The sequence below is a fragment of the Martes martes genome (genome assembly GCF_963455335.1).
Source record: "Martes martes genome assembly, chromosome: 10".
Lineage (NCBI taxonomy): Eukaryota > Metazoa > Chordata > Mammalia > Carnivora > Mustelidae > Martes > Martes martes.
Window position 1 is genome coordinate 9,444,988 of NC_137898.1, and position 20,037 is coordinate 9,465,024.

Below are 20,037 nucleotides of genomic sequence, written 5' to 3' on the forward strand. Positions count from 1 at the left end.
GCCCAAATCTCCAAGTCTGCTCATCCAAAATAGCAAGTTCCGGGGCACCCGGCTGGCTCAGTCAGTGGAACATGCAACTCTTGATCTTGGGGTCCTGAGTTGGAGCCCCAGTAGAGATTATTGAAATAAACAAATTTTATTATTTGTTTTATTGAAATAAACAAATAAACAAATTTTTTAAAAAACTTCCCCTACAAAATCAGCTGCCCCTCTTAATTCAATTTAATAACTTTTGCACCATGTTCCAGGCCTTGTGCTGAGGACACGGCAATGAGCCTAACAGATGTGGCTCTGGTCTCATGCCGTTTACATCATGGTGGTCTATATTTTTATTGTTACAAAGTTGGGATTTAGAGTTGGATTTCTGACAGTGAAATAGAGTAGCAGCCACAGGTAGAGATTAGCATAAAGAAGCCTGTCATGGAATGTTCTGGAAAGCAATGAGGAAGCAATGAGGAAGCCTCCTCCCAGACGAGCATGGCAGCCCTCCACACCTCAAATATATATACAATAAAAATTGTATATATATTTGAGGTGTATGGAGTGACATTTTGATGCATTTATATGTTGTGAAATACTCATCACAACCAAGCTAATTAACATATGCCTCACCTCACATAGTTACTCTTTCTTTTCTTTCTTTTTTTTTTTTTTGATGGTGAGGTCACTTAAGATCTACCCTCTTAGCAAATTTCAAGTACACAATACGGAATTGCGATCTATATTCACATAGCTGTACATTAGTAGATCCCCAGAACTTAATCATCTGGCATAACTGAAACTTTGTGCTCCTTGAACAACCTCACCCTTTCCCCCTCCACAACCCTTAGAAACCACCATCCTACTCTCTGATTCTATGAGTTAGCCTATTTTAGATTTCATATATAAGTGAGATCGTGTGTCTTTCTTACTTCATTTAGTGTAATGTCCTCCAGGTTCATCCATGTTGTTAGAAATGCCTGAGCTTCCTTCTTTTATAAGGCTAAATAATATTCCATTCTCTCCATATACGACATTTTCCTTTAAAAAAAAAAAAAGTATTTATTTATTTGAGAGAGAGAGAGACAACAAGTGGAGGGAGGAGCAGAGAGTGAGGGACAAGCAGACTCCTGTTCCTGAGCAGGTCCTGACTGTGACCTTGAGACCATGACCTGAGCCAACATCAAGAGTCAGACACTTAACTGACTGAGGCACCCAGGTGTCCTGCCACATTTTTTTTTTCAAAGAAAAATTATGCATATGTTTTTATTTGCTTTTTTAAGTAGGTTCTACACCCCACGTGAGGCATGAACTCACGACCCCAAGATAAGACTTGCGTGCTCTACCAACTGAGCCCACCAGGCACCCCTATTTATACTAAATTTTCCTTAGCCATTCAATCATCAACATTTAGGTTGTTTCCATAACTTTACTATTATGAATAAGGCTACAGTGGACATGGGACTGCAGATACCTCTGAAACAGTAACATTTCCTTTGGCTATAGACCCACAGGTGGGATTGCTGGATCATAAGGTAGAACTATTTTTAATTCTTCGAGGAAGCTCCATACTATTTTCCACAGTGGCTGCGCCAGTGTACATTCCTACCAACAGCGCACGAGTGCTTCCTTTTCTCTTTATCTTTGCCAACACTTGTTATTGTCTGTGTTTCTTATGATAGCCATTTTAACAGGTGTGAGGTGATAACTAGTGAACTGGATTTGTGTTTTTCCGATAATTAGTGATGTTGTGCATCTTTTCGTGTGCTCAGTGGTTGTGTATCTTCTTTGGAGAAATGTCTATTCAAGTCTTTTGTCCAGTTTTTTAAAAAAGATTTTATTTATTTATTTATTTGAGAGAGAGTGAGAGAGAGCATGAGAGGGGAGAAGGTCAGGGGTAGAAGCAAACTCCCATGGAGCTGGGAGCCCGATGCGGGACTTGATCCCGGAACTCCAGGATCATGACCTGAGCTGAAGGCAGGTGTTTAACCAACTGAGCCACCCAGGCACTCTCCTTTGCCCATTTTAATTTATTTTTTATTTTTATTTTTTAAAAGATTTTATTTATTTATTTGATAGAGATCACAAGTAGGCAGAGAGGCAGGCAGAGAGAGAGGGAGAAGCAGACTTCCTGCTGAGCAGAGAGCCCGATGTGGGGCTCGATCCCAGAACCCTGGGATCATGACCCGAGCTGAAGGCAGAGGCTTTAACCCACTGAGCCACCTAGGCACCCCCTTTGCCCGTTTTAAAACTGGACTGTTTGTTTCATTGTTCTTGAGTTGTAGGAATTTTCTTATATATTTTGGATATGAACCCCTCATCGGATATGTGGTTTGCAAATATTTCCTTCCATTCTGTAGGTTGCCCTTTCATTCTATTGATTATTTGCTTCACTGTGCAGAAATTTTAAAGTTTGAGGTAGTACCATTTGTCTATTTTTGTTCTTGTTACCTGTGCTTTTAGGGTCACATTCAAGAAATCATCGCCAGGCCACTGCCAAGGAGTTTTTCCTCATGCTTTCTTCTCGGAGTTTACAATTTCAGGTTTTATATTTAAGTCTTTACTCCATTTTGAGTTAATATTTAGGAGTTAATTTCTTTTTAAGATTTTATTTATTTATTTATTTTACAGAGAGAGAGAGAGCGAGCGAGCATGGGGGTGAGGGGAGGAGCAGAGGGAGAGAAACAAGCAGACACCTTGCTGAATGCTGAGTTCAATGTGGAGTTTGACCCCCACAACCCTGAGACCATGGCTTGAGCTGAAATCAAGAGTCAGATGCTTAACCCACTGAGCCACCCAGGCACTAAGTTAATTTCTGAGTTAATGAGTTAATTTTTAAGATAGGGGCCCAGTTTCAGGGCACATGGGTGGCTCAATCAGTTAAGCATCTGCCTTCATCTCAGGTCATGATTGGGGTGTGGTGTCCCTGCTCAGGGGGAGCCTACTTCTCCCTCTCTCTGTGCTCCTCCCCGCCCCCACTCATGCTCACGTGCTCACGCTCGCTCGCTCGCTCTCTCTCTCTCTCAAATAAATAAGAAAAATCTTAAAGAAAAAAAAAAGATAGGGGCCCATTCTTTTGCTTGTGAATACCCAGTTTTCCCAGTACCTTTTATTGAGGAAACTATTTTGTCCCCACTGTGCATTCCTGGTGTCTTCATCAAAGATTAGTTGATCATATATGTGTGGGCTTATTTCTGGGTTCCCTATTCTGTTCCGTTGGTCTGTGTGTCTGTTTTCGTGCCAATACCACACTTTTCTATTACTATGACTCCGTGATGTATTTTGGAATCAGGAAGGGTGATGCCTCCAACTTTCTTTTGCTTAAGACTGATTTGAGCGATTTGGTCTTTTGTGGTTGCATGTGAACCTCGGGATTATTTTTCCTATTTCTATCAAGAATGCCATTGAAAGTTGGTAGAAATTGCACTGAACCTGTAGATTACCTTGGATAGGACAGACATTTAACAATATCAAGTATTCCAAGCCATGGGCACAGGATGTTTTTCCATCTCTTTATGTCTCTTTATTTCCTGTCATTAAAGTTTAATCATTTCCAGTGTACCGGTCATTTACCTCTTTGGTTAAGTGTACTCCTAAGCATTTAATTCTCTCTGTTGCTATTGTGAATTGTATTGTTTTCTTTCTTTTAAAAGATTTATTTATTTATTTATTTATTTATTTATTTATTTATTTGAGATTGAGAAAGAGAGAGAAGGGGGAGGAGTAAAGAGAGAGAGAGAGGGAGAGGATCCCAAGCTGACTCCCCGCTGAACGCTGAGCCTGACCCAGGTCTCAATCTCAGGTCTGTGAGATCACAAAAGGAGAGGAAACCAAGAGTCAGGTGCAACGTGACCATCTGTGCTCAAGAATTTTCTGGAAAGGGTCACCTGGATGGCTTAGTCGTTAAGCGTCTGCTTTCGGCTTAGGTCATGATCCCGGGGTCCTGGGATGGAGCCCCGCGTCAGGCTCCCTGCTCAGTGGGAAGCCTGCTTCTCCCTCTCCCACTCCTCTGCTGTGTTCCCTCTCTTGCTGTGTCTCTCTCTGTCAAATAAGTAAATAAAATCTTTAAAAATATATTTTAAGAAAAGCACATACGGGACAAATCTAGGAGAATATAAAATGGGCTTCCTTAAAACTCTTTCTTTCTTTCTTTTCTGTTTTCTTTTTTTTTTTTTTTTTTTAACTCTCACCGTGGGAAGTGTTTCCCAATTTGGTGCACAAAGACCACCAGGCTGAGCTCTGGGGTAGAAGCTATAGTCAAAGATACAACGTGGGCTCTGAATGATTACCGAAATCAAAAAGACTTTGTTCTGTGTGCTGGGCAAGGAGTATCCTGAGCTAGCACATAATGCCAAGCAAGGTGGTAACATTAGAGTTATGTCCACCTCTGCCTGGGCTCGGTTTTAACTGTGGTTCCTGGCTAGAGGATTTCTGACTTCCAGGACCAGAAATAATAATTGAGTAATGTGCAACCGCAATTACAAGGTTGGGGGCTATACCGCCAGCCCCTTCTCTAAGTCAGGGAGTCCTTGGTGCACCCTATGGACTTGGAAGAATAGATACATAAATTTTAAAAATATTTTTAAAATATTTAACATTTACTAGCTTTATACATGTGAAATGAACTTTAAAACGTCAAGACGAAACAGGGTTTTAACACGTAACTTGAATAAACTGAATATTTTAACAAAATCCAGTCACTCTCGATTTACCTTCTGATGCACAAAGGCCACTCTCGAGGGCACCAGAAGATTCTTCAAAGTTATTGTACAGGAATTACCAACAATCTCGTCATCCAACTGGTATACCCGGGCTGAGCGCTCTTCTGTCCCAAAGATTCCAACCACCTCAGCCACCCATGGGTCAAAGGTCTGCATCCGCAGTTCAGCGGGGCTTCAGCTCACGGCACCACCTCAGGACAGAGAGACCAAGCAGTCCAGGGGCTCAACCCCAGATGTTTCCTTACCTCAGTGATTACGCTCCGGCTCTTCCTTCGGTCCAAGGCCTAAAAAGAAGGGTCTCATCCGTGGAGGTCCATTTCTACCATTGTTTAAGACAGGTCCTGCACCTCGTCCCGTTCCTTCATCACAGCTGGTAGAGGAAGTCCTCTGTGATGCGTGTTTTATTTGGGGAGCCTCTGTATTGAGGTCGTAAAAAAACCCCACTCTTTTTTGTTGCCTCCTTATGATAATGGCTGAAGGAAAGTTAATAAGAGAGTGCCTGTCTATTCATTTGCAGTGAAAGATAAACCTCACCGGACTAAAATCCTTGTGTATTATCTGTGCAGTCTCCCTGAGAAGCAAGGCACAGACGGAAATAGCCAGAAACACTTTCACTGAGGATCTATTAATGAGGAACCATTGCCTTGAGCAACCAGAATGAGCCTGGATATAATCATACGTGTTCTTTCCCGGAAGCACAATGGAAGCCAGATGTAATCTGAAAGTTGTCCCGCTACTGGAATCGGCGTGGGGAGGCGTGGGAGATGAATGAATCACAGCCTAATGGCATCAAGCTCTCAGCTTATTATGGGGAGAGTCTTACTGATGGGATTGGAAATGCATGAAGTCCTGGGGTGCCTGGCTGGCTCAGTCGGTGCAACAAGTGACTCTTGATCTTAGGGTTGTAAGTTCAAGCCCCACTTTGGGTGTAGAGATTACTTAAACTCTTAAAAAAAAAAAAAAAAAAGAGGACATGCGTGAGGTCAGCCATACTCCTTATATCCATCTCCACCTAAGAGAAATCCTTTCCTATGGAACGGGAAATACCCGAAATTTGGTGACTATCACTCAGTCTCTCCTGGGGGGGCCCTGGGAAAGGAAAGGCTAGCATCTGCTGCTCAGACTTTCCTTCTGCGTTGTTTGGGTGACTTTGCATTTCTCTGGTCCAACAAGTGTCTTCGAGTTGAGCTCACAATCCTGTTTCCTTCGTTTCAAGATCCATGAGGAGCACCTCACTGTAGCTCCAACGAATGAAGGTCTCACATGCATTAATTCTTTGCTCCATTCCAAGTCTTCCTCTCTTTTACAGACTCTCTTGTCTGGCTCTGGGCTGCCCTACTTCCTTTCTGGTGCTGGCTGAAGGAGATAGTGTATAAGGTGTTCCTACTCGCAATGACTAGTTGGACCACATTCCTTCCAGCTAATGATTCTGAAATGCTAACTTCTGAAATGCTAAGAACATAGGTCCTGTTCACATTTTGAAATGTCACTGTTCATGGGCTACTTGGGAGAAAAGTCAAGTTCATTTGGTTCTGCAGCATCGAAGTGTATTTGACCGACTGGAAGGGGCTCGTCAGGGAATGCTCTGTGAACCCCGTGTGAGTTTCCTGGGGCTGCCGTAACAAAGTCCCACAAACCGAGTGGCTTCTGTGACCGAAATGTATTGTCTCACCTTTCTGGGGGCCAGAGTGCAAGATCAAGGGGTTGGCAGGGCTGGTCCCTCCTGAGAGGGCTTGCAAAGGAGAATCCGAGATGCTCTCCTGAAGCTTCTGGTGTTTGGCCCATGGTCTCTGGGATACCCTAATCTCTGACTTCATGTCCACGGCATTCTCCCGCGCTCTTGCCTTCTTAGGTCACACGACAGTGTCTGAGACATCCTCCCGCAACCGGAGTTTCAGGGGGAGGCAAACCGACATGGGGGGCTACTATCTTTCTTTCGCTGCCACTGGTAATGGCAGTTCTCAGCGCACATGAGGTCTACAGGGGGAGGTGGAGCCCAGGCAGCCGAATGGAGGTGGAGTGTGATGCAATGGGACAAAAAACCCCTGGGCTCCGCTGAGTGACTTCAAGCCTCAACATTCCCATCGAAGTGAAGGAAGTGAAACAGGTAGCTTCTTCAGGTCCCTTGGAGCATCTGGGGAATCGAGTTAAAATCTCTGAATTTAGAGATGAACGCCGTGCCCGGTGTCCACCAGAAGGCAGTAGCTGTCTGCATGTGGATCCAGGGCTCTTTGACCAGATGCCTCGCCTTAACTTGATGTCCGTTTGTGAAAAAAGAAAAAAGAAGGGGTCAGATAAGGAATTTCTTTTTAGTTTTCCCCTCAATACCAAACTACTCTAGAAGAATGACTTGTAAGTCACAGCCATGGCAATAAAAAAAACTGTGTGTTCTCTTGCTTTCTGCATCAAACTGAATTTCCCCAGAACTGAACCCCTCACCTGATGCCCGGGTGGCTCAGTCGGTTATGCATCTGACTCTTGATTTCTGCTCAGGTCATGATCTTGGGGTCCTGGGATCAAGCCCCACATTGGGCTCCTTACTTGGCAGGGAGTCTGATCCTCCCCCTCCCTCTGCCTTGGGCTCTCTCTCTCTCTTTCTCTCTCTCTCTCTCTCAAATAAAATCTTAAAAAGAAGAAGAAGAAGAACTGGCCTGTCACCCATAAAGAATCATCTCTTTCTCCTCATAGGTTGAACTTGGAGATCACAGACTTGTTAAGAATTTCAGACCTGAAAACGAAGGGCTCTTTGCAGTTGAGGAAACAGACCAGAGCAGTGAGTGGCTAGTTCAAGGTCACAGAGTGGCAGGGCCAGAACCAGAAACCATCAACGTCAACTTTCTCTGCCGTGTAAGGAGAATCAATCTCTGAGGTTCCTTCAGGCCTGACTGGATCACCTGACCAGTGATCCCTGCTCCCCGTGGTGGTTCTAACTAAGCATTACATTTTGCTCGGTAGGTTGGTTTTCTTAAAAAATAGACTTTATTCTTTTAGAGTATTTTTAGGCACGCAGCGAAACTGAGTAGAAGGTACAGCGATTTCCCATATACGCTCTGGCCCCAAGCATGCCTAGCGACCTTCCATTGTCGATATGCCCCTCTAGAGTGGTACGTTTGCTGTAACTGCTGACCCTATAGGGTTCGCTCTTGGCGCTGTACAGTCTATGGATTTAGACAGATTTATAATAATATGTATCTACCATGAGTGTCTCACACAGAATAGCAATTTCACTTCCCCCCAAATGCTCTGTGCTTTGCCTGGCAGCCGCCCCTCTGACAATCACATATCCTTCTACTATCACTAAGCTTTTGCCTTTTCCAGATTGTCACATAGTTGGAATGATACAGTATGTCACCTTTCAGGATGTGCCCCTTTCACCTGGCAAAATTCATGCCTTGATAGCTCATCTCTTTAAAAAAAGGGGGGGGTATTTATTTTAGAGAAAGAAAGAGCATGTGTATGTGAGCAAAGGGAGGAGCAGATGAAGAGGGAGGGAAGCAGACTCCTGGCTCAGCGTGGAGCCTGACATGTGGCTCATTCCCACACCCCTGAGATTGTGACCTGAGCTGAAATCAAGAGTCATACGCTTAGCCAACTGAGCCACCCAGGCGCCCGGATAGCTCACTTCTTAGCACTGAATAGCATTCCACAGTCGGGGTGTATCTATTTATGTGTTCACCTGCTGGAGCACATCTCAGTCGCTTCTTGTAGGTTGGCTTTTTGAATGTACAGAGATATATTCTTCAAAACATTCCTCATCAGAATGAGCCTCAGTTACAGCCCGTTAAATCCGTTATCTCAAATTAAAGCTCTGATGAAATCCATGACAACAGTGGTTCCCTGGACCTGGGGATGTCACAAAGCAGTAAAATTAACAAAAATATTTGGCCATCTACATCGGGTTCATTTTACTGAGTAAATATGCAGGTTTGAATTTTAAACCCACCTCTTACTGTGATCCTGCTACCATAAAAGAAGAGAGACTTTAACTAAAGTAGAGGGTACACGATCTCTAAATACATCCCAGTGAGATAAATACATTCCCATGTGGAAAACTCTGGCATTGTTCTTATCTGTCTCATTTTGTCCAAGTCAGTAAAATCCTTGTCTCCCACTGAAGCCAGCCCACGGATCAGCCTCGGGAACCACGGCTTCAAGAAACTGGCCGACGTTATACAAGTTTCTCTACAAAGAGCCCTTCTGCCTATGAATGGCTCCTTTCAAGAGCCAGGGGAGCTGACAACGTATCTTAGCCGGTAAGAGAAAACAGGGACGGTGGGAAAATATGTCGGCTCAAGCTGAGTTTAGGAAGAACTTTCTGGGAGAAGATTTGGGAATTCTATTCCTATATGATAAAACACTCTTGGGGCCCAAGAACATTTCCTTCTGTGAATGAGAACATTCTGGACCAGGAAGGTGAGGGTTGTACCCTAGAACTAGGCTGGGGACTGCCGCCCTGTGGGTCGCTCACACTCACCTTCAGCAATGAATTGAGAAGCCAGAATTCCTGCTTTTATTTACTCAGTGGCTTTTTGGCAGACTGTCTAATCCCAGTCCAAGGTTTTAAAGGGTGCTATAAGGTTGCCAGCAATAGCCGCTTAGATAATGCTGGAACTTCTTTTTAAACAATGTGCCAGTTTTGCAAATCAATGTTCCTCACAGCAGCTCGGGCACGCCACTTTCTCCGTCTCTTACCTTATATTATCTGAGAAAAGATATACTTCAAAAAAACAAAACTTTATCCCCTTGTGGGATTTACTAGGTACATGCAAGTCAGGGTACAACTCCCTTTTGGTCATAGACTGTACCCATGGGGCACCTGGTCACTCAGTCAGTTAAGCATCTGCCCTCAACTCAGGTCATGATCCCAGGATCTTGGGATCGAGTCCCGCATTGGTCTCCCTGCTCAGCGGGAGTCTGCTTCTCCCTCTGTACCCCCCTTGCTCTCGTGCTCTGCTCTGTCTCTTGCTCTCTCTCTCTCTCTCTCTCTCTCTCTCAAATAAATAAATCAATAAATCATCTTTTTTTTTAAAGACTGTACCCATGTTCTGTTTTATCAATAATGTTGCATTTTGCTATCTCTTAACTATACTCTGCCCCTCTTCTTCTAAGAGGAGAAAATCAATGTAGAGCTCTTCCTGGATGGTAGGGGCATTCAGGGCACACCCCAGGCACTGCGGGTTCCTGAGAAAACTAGGAACTCTAGAGGCTTTCTGCAGGAAAACAGGAAACCCTAACTGCTTGGAACGTAGAGGGATTCTCGCCATGACATCGCTCCTGGACTTGAAGTTATGCCCAAAGATCTCCTGTTCTCAGAAAAGCTGAAAGGAAACATTCTAGGTGTGAAACTGGGGGCGCACGCCCCTGCAGACCCCACAATTTAGACACAGGGCTCAGCCCTTTGTCACTGTCTAAGAAACCAGCAAATGGGCCTCAGGAAATAACCTGAACTTGCCTCCCCAGAGGTCCGTGGGATGTCATTCTGCCCGAGATAGCAAACATAACATGCAGTGTTTGCAAGAAAAAAAACAATAGTAATTTTGCAGCTTAGTGATAGTCCCAGGATGCAGGACTTCTGCCTTTGTACGCTTAGAGATGACATCACGAATGCAAACAGCCCAGGAGGGTTTAGCAGTTCCCAGGTCCCTAAGCTGAAAGGCCTCCTCACTGCAATCACACTGAAACCAGCAAGAAGTTGCCAGGCACCAGGGCCTCGAGAAAGGAAATACTACCGCTGACTCAGTCCCTAACCCATCAGCATAATCCAAGACCCTTACCCTGAATTTGTACCCCTCCTTGTAAGCCATCAGGGTCTTTGGGACTTTTGAGCCTGAGCTCCCTGTTCTCCTGGGTGGTACCACACCAGTAAATAGCCTATTTCAGGGCACCTGGGTGGCTCAGTCGGTTGAACGTCTACCTTTGTCTCAGGTCATGATCCCTGGGTCCTGGGATCGAGTCCCGTATCGGGCTCTCTGCTCTAGTGGTGTCTGCTTCTCCCTCTCACTCTCCTTCTGTGCCCTCTCTCTCTCTCTCTCTCTCTCTCTCTCAAATAAATAAATAAATAAATCTTTAAAACAACAACAACAACAGCAACAAAACAGCCTACCTTCCTCACTGCAAAAGATTGCTGTCAGTTTTTACTGGCTTGCAGTGCATCAGGTGGACAAACTTTGGTTTGGCTGGAGGTGGGCTGAACGAGGGAAGAAGGTAAAATACAAAGAAAAGGTTAAGGACTTTATGTGCTATTATAGTGGCTCTGGTGGGTTCGTACAGTTTTCTCCAAAGGTAAGTGTAGATTACTGGCAAAGGCTTTTCCACTAGGAAAAGAGCTCTGTGGCTCTTAGGGATGTTCTAGAATCCTTCAGGAGACTGTTGTGGAGACTTCCACGGTCCCTGCAATTTAGGTTTTCATCACCGTGAGAGCTGTGACGGTCCCCCTTCTGGATGTTTACATCATAAACATCCAGTTTTCAAAATAAGATAGGAGCTGCTGGCTGGCTCAGTCAGAGGAGTGTGCAACTGCCGATCTCGGGGTCATGAGTTTGAGCCCCGCATGGGGTGTAGAGATCACTTAAAATAAATAAATAAATAAACTTTGAAATAAAAGAAAATGTAAAAGAAATTGTCAAAACAATATATCCTTATTATAGAAATGAGAAATATAGAACTAGAGGGTGATCACCAGACTCCCACCACCTGATGGCACTGTGGCTATATTTCTTCCTGTGGCTCTGTGTCTTTCTAACACAGCCGCAATCAGGGTGTCCCAACAACCTTGTGTTCTTTTGTTACTTTAATGCATGTGTGTCTTATCATGCTACCACTTCACGAGTCTCCCTTTTATGGGCTATGAATTCCCTTCTTGTGGGCAACATGTTTTAGTTAAATATTCCCTTTGATGAGTTTGAGGACAATGAGGTTTTTGTTTTGTTGTTACCGCCTGGAAATCTACAAAACGTGTCCGTTTTGCCAAGGCCTTGCCTATGTTAGCCATCGTTATGTTTCAAAATCCTTATTAATTGAACAGATACAAACAGCAGCTCATCTTTATATCTATTTCTTTTGTTTACAGTGAAATTAAACACTTCTCCCCAGCCTTTCATTCCACCTTGTATTTTGGCGACATCCTGGTTAAGCCCTTCAGGCCGAACCAGTTAGAATGATGTTTCCCATTGATGACCATTCGGAGATGAGCAATAACTATTCAAAGGGGGAGCATTCTGCAGAGAATGGGAGAGGGGCAAAACACTCCATTGTGATGACCAAATACTCTATAAAAATATAATTATAAGTAGATGAAATGTCATCTAAAAATGGAAGACTAGAACTTCTCCTTCTTTGTTCTGAGGGTAGTTGTAATTTGGTTCAGTGTATGTATTTGACATTCAGTATATCTCCTTGTCTAACTCCTCCTCTAGTGAGTGAAGATCAGAAAGTGGCTGCGTGCAACGTGATTGATCAAGGGCCCCTTAGAATAAAGGATTCACATATCCAAAGACTCCAAATGTGTAAGCTTATGTCCTTTCCTACAACTGTTGAAATGTCCCACCTCCAATTGGAAGGCTGTTTGACTGGTTTTACTGTTTTTCCACATTGTCCCCTTTCTTTGCATCTTTTCAGTTATTGGACCTGTAAATTCTTTTGCAGATCATTTATGTTTGTTTTATGTCACTAATACCTATTGGATATGTTATGGGCATTACTCAGTGAAGGTTGTGATACAGTGGTACAGTGTTATAAGCAGTCTATCTGGAAGTTACTTTTCTCCCCATTTTAGAAATGTGGGTATTGAGTCCCTAAGACAAAAGCCAGCTTGCTCTGGACCCAGAAAAGGCCTCCAGGGAGCAACACGGACGTGAACTCTCCTCCTTCTGATTCCAGAGCAACCACAGTATGTCTCCACCAAGCTGCAGTTTAAACCTAGAGGCTATGAATAAAAGCACTCGATTCCTAAATCTCAGGTAAGATGGCCTAACATTTGTATACAGTAGTTGTTTATTAGAAACCCACTGACCAAAAAGGGGGTTACTCATGCAAAAGCTTTTATGTCTCCAAATGAGGCCATTTCTCTGCCTCCCTACAAACTATAAGCTCGCTTAGCCGAACATTGGGGATATAGTGGATTAGAGCACTTTAAAAATCTTTGGAATGACCTGAATGACATTAGAATTGCTGCTCTGAAAGACTCTTTTATTATGGAAAAGCCAATAATCTGTGGATAAACTATGTAGTGGGAAATGTCCCTCTTGTGGTCTCAGAACTGTTTCCCAGTCTGAACTTGACACCTATGGGTCTTCATGGCCTCCCATGATGTTTCAATACACTTGACAAAGGAACCACCTTCTCAGGCATGGGCCTTAATATCCCAGTTGTGAGATCCTCACAAAAGGCCTCCACAGTAGGGACACACTCCTTTCACAAAGTACAAATTGTAGTGTTGGTCTTCTCCCAAACACGGGCAACACCTCAGCAACCTACCACCACCCGGAACCACCCAGAACCACTTCATCTATCTCTTCAGGCAAATTAAATATACTTACCGTAAACTCTTTGTCTGATTACTTTATTAGATCCATTTCACCAGAATAAACTCGAATTCTAATTACTGATTCTGTTGATGGCCTTACTACTGCATTCCATCGGGATTTTATTATGTTTATGTTTAGGGACTAGATTCAGAGTTTATTGTATGTTTGTTTCTTCTCATCTCTCTCTCGCTCGGTGCTCACCTCTCCCAGTCTTATGGTTTTGCACTTGCCTCGCTCCCAACCTCAAGGGCTCCAGTCCAGAACAGGCTGTCATTACGACAGTTGGGCAATTCTGCCCCCCTCCCCCCCCCCACCCCAAGACTAAGGATGTTGCAGATCCAGCAGGATGAACCCTGGTCCTCCCACTTCTCTGGACTTGGAGCTTGTTATACACCTTAGCCTAGATAGTGTTTGGCAGCAATGAAGGTTTGCTCCTGGCCTGGCCTGGCCTGGCCCAGCCCACAACCTCATGCAGGGATCTGGCTCTGTTTAATTTGAGAACTTCGGTCCCCGTGACCACCCAGGAATGAAAATGTGGGCTTCTGTGGACCCTCTGGGCCTGGAGCTCTGGGATCTCACTTAAACACAGTGCATTTCCATTCTGTTTTTCATTGTGGTTCTGAGGCCACCTGGGGTCAGCATTGTATGGGCCCCTAGAGATGGATGTCCATATTCTAGTTACCTGATTCAGCAAAAGGGAGTTTGCTGATGGGATGGGTTCAGGATTTTGAGATGGGGAGATTTTCTTGGATTCTCTGTGTAACAGCAGATACAGAAATCTGGCTTGGAGAACAGAGGGGCCGTAAGCCAAGGCCAGCAAGCAGCCTCTAGAGGTTGTAAGGAAGCAGTCTCCCCTCGAGTCTTCAGAATGATTATGGGCCAGATGGCACCTTGATTTTTAGCTCAGTAACACTGATTTTGGACTTCTGACCTCCAGAACTGCAAGACCATAAATTCGTTTCTAAGTCGTAAGGTTTTCAGTAATTTGTTAAAGCAGCCATAGGAAACCATTTTTGGAGGGTTTTTTGTTGTTGTTTTATTTTCTCTTCTATTATTTTATTTTTTTTAAAGATTTTATTTATTTAATTGACAGAGAGATCACAAGTAGGCAGAGAGGCAGGCAGAGAGACAGGGGAGGAAGCAGGCTCCCTGCTGAGCAGAGAGCCCAATGCGGGACTTGATCCCAGGACCCTGAGATCATGACCTGAGCCGAAGGCAGAGGCTTTAACCCACTGAGCCACCCAGGTGCCCCTCTTCTATTATTTTAAACCCACTCCTCCTTTTCCATATTTGGAGATGAGGAGGCCTATAAAACAGGAATTTGCCCACATATTGACCCTTTCTCTAGGAATCAATTTTGACAGTTTGTTAAATGGGAAACGGGGTGCCTGAGTGGCTCTGCCTTTAGCTCAGGTCATGACCCCAGGTACTGGGATTCAGCCTCACATTGGGCTCCCTGCTCAGTGGGGAGCCTGCTTCTCCCTCTCCCTCTCCCTCTCCCTCTGCCTCTTCCCCTGCTTCTCCTGCTTGTGCTCAAATAAATAAAATCTTAAAAAAAAAAAAAAAGCTGGAAACAGAGACTGGCAATGATGGGAGTGCATAGAACATACTAGCGAGTGTACTCCCATTGCTTTAAAATGTTGAAAGGCTTCTTTCTAACTCACACATATGCTCTGTCTGCACCTCCACCCTAACACTATGAAGCCACATATGACTTGCCAGACTGTTTTTGAAATAGTTATAATCTACCTGATAGCACAAGAACAGGACACGATGCATTGAAATCTGGGACATCTTTTTATCTCTGTGACCTAATCCCCATAATACTTAAAGAAATAATTCATTTTCTCTAAGACTTTCATTTCGCCCTCTGTCTCTTTCACTGTTTGTAGGAATAATAAAAATATTTAAATGCTTTTCAAGTAATTAGAATTGCTCTCGTTTTTAGGTTAGTGAGGCATCTATATGAAAGCCATTGTATTCGTTGTCTCTTGCCACACAACAGATTACACCAGAGCTTAGTGACTTAAAAAAAGTAACAAACAGGGCGCCTGGGTGGCTCAGTCAGCTAAGCGTCTGACTCGTGATTTCGGCTCAGGTCATGATCTCATGAATCGTGGGATTGAGCCCCACATCGGGTTCCACACTCAGGGCAGAGTCTGCTTATCCCTCTCCCTCTGCTCCGCCCCCTGCTCTCTCACTCTCTCCTTCTCTCTCAAATAAACAAATAAAATCTTTTTAAACAATTTATTATCTTATGTAATTTCTATAGGTCAGGAATTGGTGAGCAGCTTAGCTGGGTAGATCTGTCCCCAAGTCTCTCATGGGGCTGTGGTCAGATGTCAACCATGGGTGGGGTCCATCTGAAGTCCGGATAGGGCTGGGGATCTGCTCCCCAGGTGGTTTGTGCACAAGGTTGGCAAGTTAGTGCTGACGGTCGGCAGGAAGTCTCACTGCTCCCCACAGGGCCCTCTCCATAGGGTTGCTGGAGTGTCCCTACAGCATGGCAGCTGGCTTCCCACAGAGCAGGCAGCTCACAAGAGAGCAGGCAGAAGACTTGATGTCCTTTATGACCTAAATTCAGGAGTCACATCCCATCTTGTCCACAACATCCTACTGGATACACAGGTCAGCCCTATTCAGTGTGGAGCAGACTATACACGGGCATGAATGCCAGGGGACAAGGGTCACTGGGGACTATTTTGGAGACTGCCTACCACCACCAGAGAGAAGGTTGTGTTTTGTTTTCAGCCACAAAGGCTTCCTTATCTCATAAATCCCTAAAGATGCAGAGTGGGAAACAAAATCCAAGATCAATTAGTCCAAGCATCTAGCTCATGTGAATCACTTTCTAAAAATCATATCACTTAAAAATCTCTACTGGTAGTTTTATTCAAGTAGGCTCCGTGCCCAGTGCAGAGTCCAACTCTGGGCTTGACCTCATCACAACCTTGTGGTCAAGCCCTGAACTGAGATCAAGAGTCAGACGCTTAACCAACTGAGCCAGCCAGGCACCCCTCTCCTGATAATTTGAACAGAGTTCTGTAAACCTTGTCTCATTTACATTAGAGTCTCAGTATCTCCAAAGAGTAGAATGTGCCTCCTACTTCTGAAACCCTCAGCACATGTTGCCTGCTCCTTGACCCATAGTTAGCAATGCATACATTTTTGTAGACATGACAAATACCTGGCTGTTGACTGCCATTTGAAGATTAACTCATTGGTCAATAGCCAGCCTCCCCTCATTTGGTGTTTCCATGTGTGTTGAAAGCCTGGGCTTTGGGGAGTGGCTGACCCCAGAATTTAGGGAGAGCTCAGTTGTATGGTGACTCTCTTCCAGCTGAGGCTGAATTTAGAGTCTGACTAGGAGCCAGTTGGGGGTACACAGAACCAAAAATATCACCAGGGTCCCAGTCCAGTGATGCTAGTGAGTGTAGTATGTTCAACAGGGGTGATGTGGGTAAACGGAAGGGCAGGACGGCAGAGAAGGTGGAGATCACGGGAGCAGTCCCTGTGAATTCAAGAAAGTCCAGTCGCCTAAATTGTTTTAGCACTGGTTTCCCTATCGCTTAATGGGATGGTAATGCCCAGGTATTTTCAAAGATGTCAAGTGCTTGGAACTGTCCTAGTGGACGGACCCTAGATAGTTACTCACGTTACAGAACATTGACAATATCCACTATAACTAATCATATAATATACACCCCAGCAGTTCTGCTCTTGGTCTGACCTGAGAGCACAGGTTCTCAGCCCCAGCTGGACAGTATAACCACCTGGGGGAGTTGATGTTTTTAAAATCCTGGTGCCTTGACACCACTCCCAGAAGTTACGACCTCATCAATTTTGGGACAAGGCCCAGAAATCGTTTTTTTTTTTTTTAAGATTTTTATTTATTTATTTGACAGACAGAGATCACAAGTAGGCAGAGAGGCAGGCAGAGAGAGAGGGAGAAGCAGGCTCCCCGCTGAGCAGAGAGCCCGATGCGGGGCTCGATCCCAGGACCCTGAGACCATGACCTGAGCCGAAGGCAGAGGCTTTAACCCACTGAGCCACCCAGGCGCCCCCAGAAATCGGTTTTCTAAAACCTCCTGCGGTTATCTACTGTGCACCCTGCCAGAAATTCACACATACGGACAAAGAGACATCCACCCTGTACCAGTCACATAAATAAAACCAAGGGGAACGAAGCATCTAAATGTAAAAAGCGAATCTTCATGTTTATTTAAAAATACAGAAAGCTACCTTCTAACCTCGGGAGAGAGAAGGGTTTAGAAAGAGTCAAAACTGGATGAACCATAAACGAACAGATTGATACACTTGGTTTTGAAGTGTAAAAATCTTGTGTTTGGAAAGACACCATTCACCAAGAGAAAAGACACCATTCACCAAGAGAAAAGATCAGAGAAAATTCTCACCAAGAGAAAAGATCAGACTGAGAGAAGTAATTTGATAATCATATCACCAAAGGATTACTGTTCAGAATGTAAAAAGAATGCAAACGTCTTAATCAGGAAAAGATGAACTGTTTACTTACCATGCCTTCATTATAAGGAGAACAGATAAATAAAATGGGCAGAGTTACACAAGCAACATTTCAGTAGTAAAAAAAAAAAAAAAATGGATCGACTATGTATTAACATGTGTACACATATAAATATGTTGAGACGTGTGTATGTATTGGTATGAATAATTCGTAAACACAACGTTGATCAATAACAGCAAGATCTTCAGAATGATGTCTTAGGACACCAATTTTTTGAAAAATTCAATACCTACAAATCAGTACTATTTGTGCTTCTGGATATCTGCACAAGCTGTACAAGCATAAATACACATGTGGGCCTGCAAATTACTATCTGGAGTTTTATTTTACCTCCAAGATGAAAGGGAAATGGAATTGGGGCTACAAATAAATCTGTAATGTTTTGGGTGTTCAGCAAAGTCATCAATACATGAGTGTTGGGGTGCCTGGGTGGCTCAGTCATTAAGGGTTTGCCTTCAGCTCAGGTCATGATCCAGGGTCCTGGGATCAAGCCCCCCACCAGGCTCCCTGCTCTGCGGGAAGCCTGCTTCTCCCTCTCCCACTCCCGCTGCTTGTCTCTCTCTGTCAAATAAATAAAATCTTTAAAAAATAAATAAATAAAGAGAAGGCAAATGAATTAGTGGAGAAACTGAGGCAGAAAGTCTTTAGTTCATCCGAAGTGCTAAGTGTGGTTTTAACTTCCTATATGTGATTAACCCTAAATACCCATTTGGTGATGCCAGAGGACAGGACAGGCCCCCGAGCCCTGGTTCTCCCAGGGGAACGGGCTGGGCTGGGTTCACCTGCTCCACACTGGTTAACAAGTAAACCAGTAATGGGTTCTTGCACCTGGGGTGACTTGTGAGGACATAGCACGTGATGTCTTTACTGCCCTTGGCTTGATATAGTAACGGTTTGCGGAGCCCCTGAAATGCAGCCTGTTTTCCATCTGAATGCTTAGAGCTTTGAGAACTGAGTCTGGGGTGCAGTGGTTCTCCCCCTCCCTGGGGTGATGGAAACCTATTCTCGCTGAGCTGATGCTCTTTCTGACACCCACGGATCCTCATTAGCATGAAGTGAGGCTGTTGATGATCATGCTTGTTTTCATCCATCATGTGTCCAAAATTAATGTGAAAGAAAAAAAGGACGATCAAAGTTGTCGCCCAAATATTATAAAGTGAATTAGGGGTAGATGGTTTGATGCCTGATGAAGAAGGGAGTCAGTGGTTTGCAGAGGTGGGAAAGACTTCTCTAAGAGGAGGGTCTTCTGAGAGGGCTTGTGAAAAGCCCCTCCGGGTGCACCTGGCTCTGAGGTCCTCCCCTCTCTCTACATTTGTCTCTGGGGGTTTACCTTTCTAATTACTGTGGGAGATGAGATCCTATGCTGGACATGATGTCTGTGTCTTTGTCCGCTTTTCAAAGCAGAAGCTATCTTCTTTTTTGCATAAGTCTTTACCAGGAGTATGCACATGGAGAGTGCTCAGGACAGACGTGCTGAGAATGAACGACGACCCTCACCAAGCTCACATGTGGTGGGAACAGGAGTTGTAAGGCCCTGGCCTGGCCTCGCTTGCTTTTATAATTGATCTGAAACACGGACCAAAGCTGAATTTCTGTAACTGGTGACCATTGTGAACACGGTATAAATTCTGCTTCTACTTGAAAGGCTGGGTGAAACCTGATACAGAGATTAAATCATGTAAGTTCCTTAGAGCAGTAGGATGGTAAGATTAGTTGGTTTTCCCCTGTACCAGCCTCAGAACTGGTTTGCCAACTTACCATATAACAGTTCTTCTCTGGGAGTATCTACAGGGTACCCCACTAAGCGTCTTTCCAGATGGCTATCAAAATGCAACCATTTCAAAAATAAGAGATCTGCACTGTCTTAATCCTGAGTTAAACTCTAGAAGAAAATGTTACTGCTTCACACACATAACTCCATGGAGCTCCGTCCCCAAGATGGGAGTGGGAAGGAAGGGTGCATACAATCTTAGTCCACATTCCCAAATGAGTGTTCTCCACAGGTGGCCTTTGCTTTTTTTAATAATTAGAGACTTCTCTAGAGCCAGCTCTTAGAGGCCAAGGTGTCTTTGCAAACCAGGCCCTCAGCTCCCCACTCCCCGCCAACCTCTCTGCAGGGCTCCGCAGCCCTGTTTTAACTCCCTTAGGGTTTCAGTTGGAGACATCTGCCCTCTTTGTCCTTCGGCCTACCTTTCTGTAACCGATTCCCTGATGTGGGCAAGAGAGAGCAAAACTTCAGGTTAATGTCAAAGGGACTTGAACCCCGGCT